This window comes from Mixophyes fleayi, chromosome 4, assembly GCF_038048845.1.
Source record: "Mixophyes fleayi isolate aMixFle1 chromosome 4, aMixFle1.hap1, whole genome shotgun sequence".
Taxonomy (NCBI): domain Eukaryota; kingdom Metazoa; phylum Chordata; class Amphibia; order Anura; family Limnodynastidae; genus Mixophyes; species Mixophyes fleayi.
In genome coordinates this window covers 282179094-282196322 of record NC_134405.1, presented here as the reverse complement: position 1 = coordinate 282196322, position 17229 = coordinate 282179094, and positions in this window count along the sequence as shown.

The following is a 17229-nucleotide window of genomic DNA, read 5'->3' as shown; positions in this document are numbered from 1 at the left end:
TCCCCATTTCTAAAGCGCTACGGAATTTGCTTGCACTGTATAAATAAATGTTGATGATGATAAAGATAATGTTAAGAAGCAATTTAAAACTTTCAAACCTCTACAAACATTCAGCATACCCTTTGCTCTCATTCTTTTCAATGAAAGCTAAAAAATGTAAAGCCCTGGCTCTTAAAAATTCTTAACATTTCCAGGGAATAAGGTAAGCTGTAATACAGATTCCAGAAGGTAATCTACTTAAAAGCTTGCCTAACATAGGTGAGTTACATGCAAAGATGGAAGTCTGGAAAGACAATGGCCTACATTGCTAAATGTTTGAGACCATCCGTGCACCAGGATATAAAAAAAGAACTGGCTTAGAGAGCATTGCAAGGATTGAGAGCCCCCACCCTTTACAGCTAAGAACATCAACAACAGTGATTTCTATGAAGATGATTACTGAAATGGTGCCTTTAGCAGCATGGTCAAAGGAGATTTATTCTGTAGAGCAATAGAAAATATAAAGAGATATTTTACATCACTTGAGTTGGTTAGTAAATTAGTCAAATACTTAACAGAAGAGGCAGTGCTCTGCGTTTCTTTTATCATGCTGAACACATTTTTCAGTACTCACCATATTCTGAGATTACAGGTTTTAATTTTACAGTATACAGTAGCACTGATGGATTTTGACAAACATCTTCTCTGACATCTCTAAAATAGAGTGTCTCATATAGTCAGTGTTAATTCCTATACTTAATACTGCACATCAAGACAATATTTGAGACACATTTTTGGCTAAACAGTAGTTTAATCACAAGAACTTGTAGAATCAAATGTATTTTGATGCTGCCAGTGGTGTTTTATTGGAATTGACAAAGGCTTGGGTATAATTTGGTTTGCTTACATTTGTTACTGTCCTTGTTGATGACAGCAGTATGAAAACCAAAGATATGAGATCTTGGTGGGCCTCCAGTAGCTCCTGGTTATGCATGTGCATGTGTATTTATTTTTCACTAAGCATATTCTAAAAAGAAAAGGAAAAAAAATAAGTGTTTGCCCACCAAACTTAATAGAACATACATGAGCATTACTATAAATAATTTGTTTTCTAAGATATGCTGCATTGATGTGTCTGGAAATATAGCACCTGATACATGGAGGAGTGCTGCCTATAGGATTAACTTACAAAGTGACCAACAGGTTAATAAATATCATGGTGGAGAATAAAATGACACTTACCTCACCATATATCTGGAAACTGACATAACAAATTACACAGTCTACCACAGCTGTATTTATCATATAATCAAACTAGGCAAGTGCCTAGGCCATCACAGGTTGGGGTAGCACATAAATGGTTTTGTATTAAATGTATTTATTTTTTTCCGTTTAGCATTATTTTCTTTACTATTGGTTTTATCAACCAATTTTTCCAGTAATGGAAAAAAATAATGGTGGAAATGGTGTTGAACAGTGGGGCATAAGCAATGTGATTTAGCTAATTTAAATTATCTAATCCAAAATTAGTTTTTTCATGATTTTCCAAGAATAGACATGTTCAAGCACCTAATCCCTGCTCGGGAAAGAATGTTCCCAGTCTACCCAACTTTTCCCATTGGCAGGTGCAAACTCTCGAAGAATTCTAAAGGAGCAAAAGTATCACAACTCTACGTTGCGTACCTGCTAGCGTTGGCGCAACTTGGAGGGAAGGTGTGGAATCTAATGTGCCCCTGGTATTCATCAGGGACCCCCACAAGGAGGTATGGACTCCGCTGCAGGAGGCACTCAGGTCGCGGTCCTTCCCCAAGTCGGATAACGAGGTCTGGGCAGCCAATGAACAGGGAGGGGGTGGCGGTGCTGTCAACGGGCGCTGCCGGAGGTTCATAGTAGAGTCCCGTTGCCTAACAAAGGGACACGCACGCGCAGAGGCAACCAGACGCGCAGGGAGAGAGTACAAGCGATGGAGAGACGGTGGGATGGCATCTGACAGTATACCCTCCTCTTCTTTCTCTCTGTTGTTGAAGGAATCTCTTAAGTAGTAGGGGGGCATGTAGGTCCTGTTTGTCCACCCAGGACCTTTCTTCTGGACCAAATCCTTTCCAATGGACGAGGAACTGTTGCCAGCCATGCAATATACGAGAGTCCTAGATCCGACTGATCTCATATCATATAGACGACTGGACCGGAGAAAATCGAGAGGGAGGCTGAAAGAACTCGTTGAGCACTAGGGGCCATAGTAAGGATACATAGAAGGCATTGTGGCATTTGATTGAAGGATGTATTTTTAATTTGTAACAAACAGGGTTGATAATTTGTAGAATGGTATAAATCGTGGGGCCATCTTCATGGATGGGACTTTAAGCTTCAAGTCTCTGGTGGACAGTCATACTTGGTCCCCTACCATCAGTAGAGGTGTGGGTCTACGTCGACAATCTGCAAAGGACTTATGATGCTGGGGGGCTTTTCGTAGGGCTGCCTTTGTTCTTGACCAAATAAGAGAAAATTCCCGAAAGAGAGTGTCAGTGGCCGGAATCGAGAAGGTAGAAGATGGAAAGGGATCCAGAAAGGTTGGGTGCGCTCCAAATACAATAAATAATGGTGAGAACCCTGTAGATTCATGGACATGCTGATTGTGAGAGAACTCAGCCCAGGGAAGGAGTTTAGACCATTTAATCTGGTTGTCAGAAGTAAAACACCGTAGGAAGGTCTCCAGGTCCTGATTGACTCGTTCGATCTGGCCGTTGGTTTGAGGGTGATACCCCGAAGAGAATTTTAGATCCATACCTAGATTCTTACAGAAGGTTTTCCAAAATTGGGAAGTAAACTGAACCCTTCGGTCGGAGATGATTTCCTTGGGACAGCTTTGTATGTTTAAAATCTCCTTGATAAAGATGTTGGCTAGACAACTGGCAGTAGGCAACCCAGTGAGGAGGACAAAGTGAGCCATCTTGGAGAACCGGTCGACGACAACCCAGATGGTGTTGAACCCAGCACTAGAAGGAAGATCGGTGATAAAATCCATGGCAACACTTTCCCAGGGGGCGTTGGGAATAGGTAGTGGTCGGAGCAGGCCAGCGGGAGCTCTTCTGGAAGTTTTATGTTGGGCACAGATACTGAAAGCTGCAATAAATTTACAAATGTCAGTACGGACAGTAGGCCACCAGAACCGGCGACAAAGTAATGCTGTCGTTTTCTGCACCCTGACATGTCCGGCAATGCGGGAGGAGTGAGCCCAATGTAAGGTTTTGAGCCGTAAGTGGGGCTCCACAAAGGATCATCCAAGTGGAGGAGTGCTGGTCTCGGTTCTGGTGAGAGCTACAATATTAGAGGGGTCGATGATACATTGAGGCACCAACTGGGTTAGACGATCTGAATCATCAAAGGAGCTAGATAAGGTGTCCACTTGCCCGTTCTTGGTGCCAGGACAGAATTTAATGGTCATGTTGAACTGAGCAAAAAAGGATGCCCAGACTCTCTACAGTAGAGGCAGAGTCGTTGCTTTAAACGTCTCTCCCATTCCTCTGGAGATAATCTGCAGCTTCCAATTTGCATTTGTTCCTCCTGAGGCAGGATTGGATTTTGAAACTGAGGTGCAAGTCGTGGAGCAACCCACCTGGTAGTAGAGCGTTCCTGTGTGCGCTCTTGATAACACAGGTCCACCTTGATGCAGAGGGAAACGAGGGCATCAAGATCCGAAGGGAGGTCCTTGGAAATCAGCTCGTCTTTGATCTGGTCGACCAGGCCTTGCCAAAACGTTGCCACCAGAGCTTCGTTATTCCACTTTAATTCTGACGCCATGGTCAGGAACTGAACCGCGTATTGACCCACGGAAAGGTTACCTTGGCAAAAATTTTGCAGACCCGCAGCAGCGGAAGCCCCTCTCCCCGAATCGTCAAAGACCCTCCTGAAGGCTTCGATGAAAGATACCCTATTATCAAGAAGAGGATCATTTCGCTCCCATAGGGGGGAGGCCCAGGCAAGGGCTTGACCGTTCAAGAGGGAAAATATGAAGGCCACTTTGGTCCGTTTGGAGGGGAATGCTCCGGGGTTACACTTGAACTGGATAGCACATTGGTTCAAGAAGCCCCTACACCGTTTGGGATCTCCATCGAACTTCTCTGGGGCTGGAATGCGCAAACTGAAAGTGGAGGTGGAGACAGTGACCATGCTGGAGGATGCTGCCGCGTGGGGGGTTACAGCTGAACAGCTGGCAGGGAACCCTGTAAAACATCAAAGCGGGTAGCGATTCCTTGGACACACTAAAGCAGTTGGGCCTGAGCCATCTCCTGTTGTTCAACCTGCTGGGTAAGATGGAGAATTAGGTCACGGGCTGACGGTTCACCAGACCTATTGGTAGTCATGGCCAGAGTATACTGTCACAACTGTACCTGCTAGCGTTGGCGCAACTTATATATAGTACCATGTTAAGGACTATTATCCTCTTGTATACCCTCATTTGAGTTCTGATTGTTTGGGGTTGCCAAGAAACCAGATGCAAGATAAAATATTCAAAATGGTTCCCACGGTAACTATTGCATGTGTGTAGGACATTAAATCAGAACTCTGTGCAGAGTGTATTTAAGAGGCCCTGTGCAGATTATTGTACAGAGTGGCCTAGAACAGAGAAGACATAAATGCACTCAAAGTTTAATTTAGACCACCTTAGTCAAATATTTAGCGGTGAAAGTTATATTTTTTGTTATTGTATTAAACCCAATTTGAAGAAACTATAATAAAGATGAATTGACTTTCACATTATTTAGATATTATAAATGGGTTCAACATATATTGCTATATTTCGAAATGTTATACCATCAAAAAAAGAATTAATGTACTTACATCTTCAAGATGGACTAAAGAATGATAGGTATAATAACCTATATTTTACTTAAATTTTACTATACTTCGTTTAAGACGTTCAATGCTGTAAATATAAAGGTAAAAAGGATAATTTAATGAGAAAAGTCCTCGTATAAATAGAGACAAGAGACTGTTAAGAAGAAAAAAAGCTGTTCTCTTTTTATTATACGTAAAAAGACTGTAAAAGATATCATTTCAGTTTTAATCTTACACATTAATGGATAAGAAGGGCTGTGAAAGATTCATTCATCTAATAAATATACAGCAAGTTATTTAGTTGTTCAAAAATAGATGGGAGACCCTTATATTAAAGAACCTATGAACTGCCTTAGATTTTAATAAAGATTGCATATCTTCAGTACTCACTTTTATGGCTCAAAAGAGCTGGGTTCCAATAATTGAAGATTCATTTTGGAGGTTAGTATTGGTGGTATTTTGCAGTTAAGCTCTATATGAAATGAAGTATGAGAAGGATTTAAAGGAAGCATTTCTGGAAAAAAAAAATGTTGCCACCATAACATAGGATGATTGCACACAATTGAAACTGTAACACCAGAATGTTACCTAGAGTACATAAAGAGAATATAAACACCACTCTATCAACCTTGAAATGGCAATAAATAAAAGTTTAGGTAATATAAAAAAAAAAAAATACTAAAACCTAAACCAAACCATAAATCTATGTTTTATTGTGGGAAAAAAGCATTGAATTATCCACACATTGCTTAATGGTGAGAAAATCTGTGAACAGTATATAAAGGGTACTTTGTGTTATAAACATGGGCATAGCTGTCAATAATGAAAAACAAGAGTGACAACCCCTGGATACAGGGTATTCCTTATCTATATTCTTTTGTTGAAAGCAATGATTGTGTCTGACAATATATAATAGAATACAACAGCAGATTTAATATAAAGCAAAATGCCCTGGCCTGAAGATGGGTTAAAAAAAACAGTAATAGTTCTCCTCTGTAAGTCAAATTCTTCTGTGAAAGCAGAACAGTGAAGGGTGAGCTAGAAAGAAATCTTAATAGCAAGCATATTCTTAATATGTAAGCGTATTTCTCTTAGAAATCTCAATAGAAATTGAGTGAAAAGGGTGACACTTATCCCTGTTTTGCTTACTTGCCAGAGCGCTCTGGTGGGGAGGTACATAGAAATGTTAAGACTGCTGAGCCGGTAACTACATTGAATATTTCATAGAATACATAAACATTTTACACAGCTACAATTTTTTGGGATGACAAATGGCTGGCTGCAATATATCTGTGATCTACCTGAATACTTGTACTGTAAATAAGCTTTGGGAGTGAAGTTTATTTATTGTTTGCACTAGAGATGAGCGCACTCGGATTTCTGAAATCCGAGCCCACCCGAACGTTGCCGATCCGAGTCGGATCCGAGACAGATCCGGGTATTGGCGCCAAATTCAAATCTGAAACTGAGGCTCTGACTCATAATCCCGTTGTCGGATCTCGCGATACTTGGATCCTATAAATTCCCTGCTAGTCGCCGCCATCTTCACTCGGGCATTGATCAGAGTAGAGGGAGGGTGTGTTAGGTGGTCCTCTGTCCTGGTAGATCTCGTGCTGTGCTGTTTAGTTCTGTGCTGTGCTGTTTAGTTCTGTGCTGTGCTGTGCTGTGCTGTGTTCTGCAGTATCAGTCCAGTGGTGCTGTGTGCTGTGCTCTGTCCTTCTGAGGTCAGTGGTGCTGCTGGGTCCTGTGCTGTGTCCTGTTCAGTCCAGTGGTGCTGTGTCCTGTGCTCTGTGCTTCTAAGGGCATAGTTATTTCCCCAATATTCCCCTGTGTTTAAAAAAATACAAAAAAGTTATTTAAAAAAATACCAAAAACTAATTTAATTTTTTTTTAATTACCACAAAATTTGCACAACCAATCCTGCAGTATAAGCCCATTGGTACTGCAATATTACCAAGTTCACACATTCAGCAGTAAAAGTCCAGTGGTACTGCAATATTACAAAGTTCACACATTCTGCAGTATCAGTCCAGTGGTGCTGTGTCCTGTGCTCTGTCCTGCTGAGTTCCGTAGTGCTGCTGGGTCCTGTGCTGTGTCCTGTTCAGTCCAGTGGTGCTGTGTCCTGTGCTCTGTGCTTCTAAGGGCATAGTTATTTCCCCATTATTCCCAAGTTTTTAAAAAATAAAAAAAAAGTAAAAAAAAATAAAATTAAAAATTAAAAAAAAATATATATAATTATAACCAAATTTACAAAACCAATCCAGCAGTATAAGCCCATTGGTACTGCAATATTACCAAGTTCACACATTCAGCAGTAAAAGTGCAGTGGTACTGCAATATTACAAAGTTCACACATTCTGCAGTATCAGTCCAGTGGTGCTGTGTCCTGTGCTCTGTCCTGCTGAGTTCTGTAGTCCTGCTGGGTCCTGTGCTGTGTCCTGTTCAGTCCAGTGGTGCTGTGTCCTGTGCTCTGTGCTTCTAAGGGCATATTTCCCCATTATTCCCAAGTTTTTAAAAATTAAAAAAAAAATTATAAAAAATATTAAAATAAAAAATTAAAAAAAAAAGTAATTATAACCAAATTTGCAAAACCAATCCAGCAGTATAAGTCCATTGGTACTGCAATATTACCAAGTTCACACATTCTGCAGTATCTTGTGCTACATATAATGGAGACCAAAAATTTGGAGGATAAAGTAGGGAAAGATCAAGACCCACTTCCTCCTAATGCTGAAGCTGCTGCCACTAGTCATGACATAGACGATGAAATGCCATCAACGTCGTCTTCCAAGCCCGATGCCCAATCTCGTAGTACCGGGCATGTAAAATCCAAAAAGCCCAAGTTGAGAAAAAGTAGCAAAAAGAGAAACTTAAAATCATCTGAGGAGAAACGTAAAGTTGCCAATATGCCATTTACGACACGGAGTGGCAAGGAACGGCTTAGGCCCTGGCCCGTGTTCATGACTAGTGGTTCAGCTTCACCCACGGATCTTAGCCCTCCTCCTCCTCCCCCCCCTCCAAAAAATTGAAGAGAGTTATGCTGTCAGCAACAAAACAGCAAACAACTCTGCCTTCTAAAGAGAAATTATCACAAATCCTCAAGGCGAGTCCAAGGGTGTTGGTGGTTGTCAAGCCTGACCTTCCCATCACTGTATGGGAAGAGGTGGCTCGGGAGGAGCCTATTGATGATGTAGCTGGCGCTGTGGAGGAACTTGATGATGAGGATGGTGATGTGGTTATTGTAAATGAGGCACCAGGGGGGAAAACGCTGATGTCCATGGGATGAAAAAGCCCATCGTCATGCCTGGTCAGAAGACCAAAAAATGCACCTCTTCGGTCTGGAGTTATTTTTATCCAAATCCAGACAACCAATGTATCGCCATATGTAGCTTATGTAAAGCTCAAATAAGCAGGGGTAAGGATCTTGCCCACCTAGGAACATCCTCCCTTATACGTCACCTGAATAACCTTCATAGTTCAGTGGTTAGTTCAGGAACTGGAGCTAGGACCCTCATCGGTACAGGGACACCTAAATCCCGTGGTCCAGTTGGATACACACCAGCAACACCCTCTTCGTCAACTTCCTCCACAATCTCCATCAGATTCAGTCCTGCAGCCCAAGTCAGCAGCCAGACTGAGTCCTCCTCAATACGGGATTCATTCGAGGAATCGTGCAGCGGTACGCCTACTACTGCCACTGCTGCTGTTGCTGCTGTTAGTCGGTCATCTTCCTAGAGGGGAAGTCGTAAGACCGCTAAGTCTTTCACAAAACAATTGACCGTCCAACAGTCGTTTGCCATGACCACCAAATACGATAGTAGTCACCCTATTGCAAAGCGTATAACTGCGGCTGTAACTGCAATGTTGGTGTTAGACGTGCGCCCGGTGTCCGCCATCAGTGGAGTGGGATTTAGAGGGTTGATGGAGGTATTGTGTCCCCGGTACCAAATCCCGTCGAGATTCCACTTCACTAGGCAGGCGATACCAAAAATGTACAGAGAAGTACGATCAAGTGTCCTCAGTGCTCTAAAAAATGCGGTTGTACCCACTGTCCACTTAACCACGGACATGTGGACAAGTGGTTCTGGGCAAACGAAGGACTATATGACTGTGACAGCCCACTGGGTAGATGCATCCCCTTCCGCAGCAACAGCAACAGCTGCATCAGTAGCAGCATCTACAAAATGGCTGCTCGTGCAAAGGCAGGCAACATTGTGTATTACAGGCTTTAATAAGAGGCACAACGCTGACAACATATTAAAGAAACTGAGGGAAATTATCTCCCAGTGGCTTACCCCACTTAGACTCTCATGGGGATTTGTGGTGTCAGACAATGCCAGTAACATTGTGCGGGCATTAAATATGGGCAATTTCCAGCACGTCCCATGTTTTGCCCACACCATTAATTTGGTGGTGCAGCATTACCTCAAGAGTGATAGGCGTGTGCAGGAGATGCTTGCGGTGGCGCGCAAAATTGCTGGACACTTTCGGCATTCAGCCAGTGCCTACCGCAGACTAGAGGCACATCAAAAAAGCATGAACCTGCCCTGCCATCACCTCAAACAAGAGGTTGTGATGCACTGGAACTCCACCCTCTATATGCTGCAGAGGATGGAGGAGCAGCAAAAGGCCATTCAGGCCTACACAGCCACCTACGACATAGGCAAAGGAGTGGGGATGCGCCTCAGTCAAGCGCAGTGGAGACTGATTTCCGTGTTGTGCAAGGTTCTGCAGCCATTTGAACTTGCCACACGAGAAGTCAGTTCCGACACTGCCAGCTTGAGTCAGGTCATTCCCCTGATCAGGCTGTTGCAGAAGCAGCTGGAGAAAGTGAGGGAGGAGCTGGTAAGCCATTGCGATTACACCAAGCATGTAGCTCTTGTGGATGTAGCCCTTCGTACGCTTTGCCAGGATCCGAGGGTGGTCACTCTTTTTTTTTTTTTTTACATTAATCGTTTTTATTGAGATTTGTTAGGTTAACGGGGGATACAAAAAGAAAGAAGGGGAGAAAGGGGGCGGGGATATGTACACACCAATACAGCGTATGCAGGTTACAAACATTGTACAGTATACATTTTACATTCTGCTGTGGTTACTTCACCTAACCCACCAGACTTGGTCTAAGTCTTTGAAGGCCCAATTTAAACACTCCATCCAGGCACACCTATTGGCGTAGGACCTCCATTAGCAGGGGGAGGGGAAGAAGGGTTATTAAGCGGAGCACCACCTCCATCAGTCACATAGACATGCCATTCAAACCATTTCCACAGTGGGGAGGATGGTCTCATAGAGTAGGGGACATCAAGTGTTTCCATCTCGAATGCATAATGAACTTCGGTTATTACTTTTTACAGGGTGGGGGGTAGTGGCGCCCTCCATGCCTGGGCTATGGCAGCTCTGGCAGCAATAAGTATATGGTTAAACACATAACAGGCCTGTCTTGGGACATGAGGTGGGTATATTTGAAGAAGGGCAATTTCAGGGGCCTGAGAAATATCTAATCCGGTCACCCTCTTAGCTAAATCAAATACCTGAGCCCAAAAGGAACGTAAAACCGGGCATGCCCAAAATATATGAAGCAAATCCCCAACCATCGAGCATTGTCTCCAGCACAATTTAGACTTGGAGGGCCACATTTTATGGATTCTGGAGGGGGTCAGGTATAGTCTATTAACTAGTTTGATAAACATTTCAGTGTGGTTTAAACATTTGGACATACGAAAAGCATTAAGGTCACTCTTTTAAAGTCAGAGGAATACATTCTGGCCACCGTGCTCGATCCTCGGTTTAAAGCGTATGTTGTGTCTCTGTTTCCGGCGGACACAAGTCTACAGCGGTGCAAAGACCTGCTGGTCAGGAGATTGTCCTCTGAAGAGGACCGTGACATGCCAACAGCTCCACCCTCATTTTCTTCCACATCTATGGCTGCGAGGAAAAAGCTCAGTTTTCCCAAAAGAGGCGCTGGCGGAGATGCTGATAACATCTGGTCCGGACTGAAGGACCTGCCAACCATTGCAGACATGTCTACTCTCGCTGCATTGGATGCTGTCACAATAGAAAAAATGGTGGAGGATTATTTTGCTGACACCATCCAAATAGACATGTCAGACAGTCCATATTGTTACTGGCAGGAAAAAAAGGCAGTTTGGAAGCCCCTGTACAAACTGGCTCTATTTTACCTGAGTTGTCCCCCCTCCAGTGTGTACTCGGAAAGAGTTTTTAGTGCAGCGGGGAACCTGGTCAGTGAGCGGCAAAGGAGGTTGCTTCCTCATAACGTTGAAAAAATGAATAATCAATTCCTCAATGAAGTACAGCACTGCCCTCCAGATACTACAGAGGGACCTGTGGTTGTGGAGTCCAGCGGGGACGAATTGATAATGTGTGATGAGGAGGAAGTACACACTGTAGGGGGAGAGGAATCAGAGGTTGAGGATGAGGACGACATCTTGCCTCAGTAGAGCCTGTTTAGTCTGTACAGGGAGAGATGAATAGCTTTTTTGGTGTGGGGGCCCAAACAAACCAATCATTTCAGCCAAAGTTGTTTGGTAGGCCCTGTCGCTGAAATGATTGGTTTGTTAAAGTGTGCATGTCCTATTTCAACAACATAAGGGTGGGTGTGAGGGCCCAAGGACAATTCCATCTTGGAACTTTTTTTTTTGCATTATATGACCAATCAACAGTCGTTTGCCATGTTCAAAAAGTAAAACCAAATTTAAACAAATTCAAGAAATTAAACCAAAAGTAAAATGCCCTGTCATAATTTAAAACAAGAGGTATTGACCTGCTCTAAAACTACTTTATTGTTGTTTATATTTTATAAACACTACACTTGAAAGCTTGAGTCTTTCAATAAAAAAGTAACTGTCCATTGCACGAATATTTGCAACAGGGACAATTTTAGGGTTAAGAAAGTCAACTAATAACACTTCGACGCTGTCTGTCTTTATAAACACTACACTTGGAAGTTGGAGGAGGTATTGTGGCCCCGGCACCAAATTTACTACCGGGGCCACTCCACTGTGCAGTCCATATTTAGGTGTATCAGATATTAAACAACGGTGACAGTTGATGCCCAATTTTTTAATTATATTGTGGCCTCGGTACCAAATTGTGTACCGGGGCCACCACACTACGCAGTCAATATAGATAGATGCGTATCATAGATAAAGTGCATTCAGTGGTGTGGGGCAAATTGAAAAATATTCAAAATGCGCTGACATTATCAAAAACAAGAGGTTTTCACACGCTGAAACTCCAACATGTATATGATGGAGAGGATGGAGGAGCAGCCGTATGTGCAGTGTAATGCAGACCTGTTGAAGGTTTTTTATATATTTTATTGTGGTGCCCAGTGCCCACTACTCTACGCAGTCCAGATACTATTTTTGGGTGTAATTCTGACCTGTTGAAGGTTTTCTATATATTATATTGTGGTGGCCAGTGGCCAGTCCTCTATGCAGTCCAGATACTATTTTTGGGTGTAATTCTGACCTGTTGAAGGTTTTCTATATATTTTTTATTGTGGTGCCCAGTGCCCACTACTCTACGCAGTCCAGGTACTATTTTTGGGTGTAATTCAGACCTGTTGAAGGTTTTCTATATATTATATTGTGGTGGCCAGTGGCCAGTCCTCTATGCAGTCCAGATACTATTTTTGGGTGTAATTCTGACCTGTTGAAGGTTTTCTATATATTTTTTATTGTGGTGCCCATTGCCCACTACTCTACGCAGTCCAGGTACATTATTGGTGTGAATCATACAAGTTCAGGGTTTTTAATTTATATTGTGGTGACCCACTCCTCTACGCAGTCCAGGTACATTATTGGTGCGAATCATACAAGTTCAGGGTTTTTAATTTATATTGTGGTGACCCACTCCTCTACGCAATCCAGGTACATTATTGGTGCGAATCATACAAGTTCAGGGTTTTTAATTTATATTGTGGTGACCCACTCCTCTACGCAGTCCAGGTACATTATTGGTGCGAATCATACAAGTTCAGGGTTTTTAATTTATATTGTGGTGACCCACTCCTCTACGCAGTCCAGGTACATTATTGGTGCGAATCATACAAGTTCAGGGTTTTTAATTTATATTGTGGTGACCCACTCCTCTACGCAGTCCAGGTACATTATTGGTGCGAATCATACAAGTTGATGGTTTTCTTATTATATATATTGTGGTGACCCACTCCTCTACGCAGTCCAGGTACATTATTGGTGTGAATCATACAAGTTCAGGGTTTTTAATTTATATTGTGGTGACCCACTCCTCTACGCAGTCCAGGTACATTATTGGTGCGAATCATACAAGTTCAGGGTTTTTAATTTATATTGTGGTGACGCACTCCTCTACTCAGTCCAGGTACATTATTGGTGCGAATCATACAAGTTATTGGTTTTCTTATTATATATATTGTGGTGACCCACTCCTCTACGCAGTCCAGGTACATTATTGGTGTGAATCATACAAGTTCAGGGTTTTTAATTTATATTGTGGTGACCCACTCCTCTACGCAGTCCAGGTACATTATTGGTGCGAATCATACAAGTTCAGGGTTTTTAATTTATATTGTGGTGACCCACTCCTCTACGCAGTCCAGGTACATTATTGGTGCGAATCATACAAGTTCAGGGTTTTTAATTTATATTGTGGTGACCCACTCCTCTACGCAGTCCAGGTACATTATTGGTGCGAATCATACAAGTTCAGGGTTTTTAATTTATATTGTGGTGACCCACTCCTCTACGCAGTCCAGGTACATTATTGGTGCGAATCATACAAGTTCAGGGTTTTTAATTTATATTGTGGTGACCCACTCCTCTACGCAGTCCAGGTACATTATTGGTGCGAATCATACAAGTTCAGGGTTTTTAATTTATATTGTGGTGACCCACTCCTCTACGCAGTCCAGGTACATTATTGGTGCGAATCATACAAGTTCAGGGTTTTTAATTTATATTGTGGTGACCCACTCCTCTACGCAGTCCAGGTACATTATTGGTGTGAATCATACAAGTTCAGGGTTTTTAATTTATATTGTGGTGACCCACTCCTCTACGCAGTCCAGGTACATTATTGGTGCGAATCATACAAGTTCAGGGTTTTTAATTTATATTGTGGTGACGCACTCCTCTACGCAGTCCAGGTACATTATTGGTGCGAATCATACAAGTTGATGGTTTTCTTATTATATATATTGTGGTGACCCACTCCTCTACGCAGTCCAGGTACATTATTGGTGTGAATCATACAAGTTCAGGGTTTTTAATTTATATTGTGGTGACCCACTCCTCTACGCAGTCCAGGTACATTATTGGTGCGAATCATACAAGTTCAGGGTTTTTAATATATATTGTGGTGACCCACTCCTCTACGCAGTCCAGGTACATTTATTGGTGCAAATCATACAAGTTGATGGTTTTCTTATTATATATATTGTGGTGACCCACTCCTCTACGCAGTCTAGAAAGATACCTCGTTGCAACGTTTTGGACTAATAACTATATTGTGAGGTGTTCAGAATACACTGTAAATTAGTGGAAATGCTTGTTATTGAATGTTATTGAGGTTAATAATAGCGTAGGAGTGAAAATAAGCCCAAAAACTTGATTTTTCAACTTTTTATGTTTTTTTCAAAAAAATTCCGAATCCAAAACCTTAAATCCGAACCGAGACCTTTCGTCAAGTGTTTTGCGCGACAAATCCGAACCCCAAAAATAATGAAAATCCGGATCCAAAACACAAAACACGAGACCTCAAAAGTCGCCGGTGCACATCCCTAGTTTGCACTGTATCAAGTCTCAATATAATTTTGATACTATTGCAATATTAGAAAAGATTGATATCATTCAATGGACATGAAAATGCAGCTTCTTAAATGCAGTTGATAAACTATTGAGTATGGGTAAAATGTTTTAAACATTACAAATAGCGGTTATATTTTTAATGGAGTTGCCAGATTAATTTCAATATATGTTGGAATCTTGAGTACAAGAAAGCTGTCTTGAAGTGAAGGATACTACAGACATATAGGGCTTTCAACGTAATTTTCCCTAAGGTCTTTGGATCACCTTTTTCCTAGAATATAGCATTACTGTGACCAGGGTAGGTCTGTAATGACTAAATCCTTATGGGAAGAAAGTCATGAGTTCTCAATGGAAAGCCCACAACTGTAGTCTTAATGGTGTAGTTTTCTGCAGATATATGGCTGGCATATTTGTTGCCCAGTTACAAAGAATTGAAGTGGAAACACTCAACATATATTCTCTTCCCTGTGTTTGTAATGATTGTCAGTAGTTATATATCTATGGCATGATTGGAGTTACCTATTTAAGTCTTACCTGAACAACAATTTATAATTACCATTTCTGTCTTCAACATATTGGGTTTATCTGGTATGCACTTGGATCTGTTCCTTGATTGTTCCTGATTGCCCGTAGCCTTGATCTTGGACTGTTTATTGACTTTCCATCTTTACTGCTTGCACTGAGCTTTGTCTATGTCTGATTTGAGTTTTGTATATCTCTGAGTATTCTTCTATTCTTCTGCTATTTAATACTAAGCTACCACATTTTAAAAAATAAATGACCCTGGTGCAGTAACCTGAGGATACCCTGCAGTAAAGTCAAGGGTCATTTGCAGGGATCCCTGTTGAATACTAGGTGTTCTTTAGATTCTGTGACATGTAAATTCACTAATAGAGTAAGTGACACACTTACAGGAAAAAGAGTGGTCCTGTGCAGAAGATTTTTGTCATAAAGAATCTTAGGAATTTCACATAGTTATTAGTTACTTAGTAGCTGTATTTAGTGCCAAAATTGTCAGGCATTACTTGAAGAAATACACAGTCCTTGTACTCAAATCTGAATGATAATTTAATGACCAATAGCATCATATTATGCAGCGCTGTATTGAAATATACAAGTATTCACATCAGTCTTTGCCCATTGGAGCTTGCTATCAAAATTCCCTGACACACACAGGAGTCAATAAACCTACCAAAATATTTTGGATAGTGGGAGGAAACTAGAGCTCCTTGAGGAAACCCATGTAAGCACCAGGAAAAATAAACCCTACAGAGATAGGGCCCAGATCAGAATTAAACTCAGGACATATGCAGAAAGGTCTCAGGGGTGATAAAAGCAAATCAGAGTAATTAGCAATATGTCAGATCAAAGCCAAATTATGATCAGGCTTTTTGGAGCCTTCATGGAATAGACCTTTATTCAAGCAAGGAAGAGCTAAAGCACTGATCTTATATAGTTAAATCATTTTTGTAATTTGCCATGGCAGGAATGCAGATGCATAAACAATTATTCAGGTTTTGCAATGGTCTCAACATGCCTACCTAAGTAGAAGTAAAAAGGTTGAATGGAAGATTATTAAAGTTCCCATACTAATAGGAAGACTTCCATTCATAACATTGGACAGGTACCTAATTCAAATACAGGTGCATAACATTAATTTCATAGCAAGGTGAAATTTAAAAATAAAAGATGAGAATACCAACTTCTAGTGGTTGAACTCTAGTATTAGTTTGTGGAGTATGACCAAGCATAACAAATTGATGATAAAATTTCAATATACATATATTTTGAGATTTCAAATAGAGGGGGACACCCTTGCCCCGATTTTGATGTAACAAATGTGAAATGGTCCAGTTGGATCCTGGCCAGGTTTTAGGGGGTTAGGGTCCCGGTTGGACCTCCCATTGGTGTACGCTGGGCAGAACAGAGGCACTGCAGATAATACATATTAAGTTTAATATCTTTTACCAAGGGAGCCTGTTCTGCATTCGGACACCCCTGCACCACCTCGTTCCCTCCTTGAAATCGTAGTTTGTAGTAAGTCTTGCTTGTGCTCAAAGAAGAATTGACCATTGCTGTGCTCTGTGGCGTATATGTTAGTCCTGGGCATGTCCAAGTAATTGTGCGGATTGGGATTGTATGCATAAAATCACCATTTACATCACTTAATGAATCAGGCCTAGTGAGTTCAACTGCCATTGCAATTGTCACCTCTGTTCCTCTTTTGGAGGTCTCCACTTCCTCCTTGGTAACAACTGCTGCCGCTGCACATGTGGTACATAAGTCCTGGCTCTAATAGCAGCAATGAGCATGATACTAAAGCAGCACGACAGCAAAAGACTTCTCCACAAACAGAAGAGGATGAAAGTTTAGCAATTATAACGGGTAAAGAACAGTTACACTTGGCAGAGCTGACTATTTTAAGTTTCTACAGTGATTGGTTCTTGTTTATTGTCACCCTCTTCTGCTGTCTCCTTGTTTCACCCATGATGCACAGCCAGTTGCTACCCAAAAACTTCATCCACCAATATCTGCTTTATTACTGGGGTCTGATAATGCTGCTGCCTGTAATAACAACAAACACTTTCCACTCCAGCTTCCC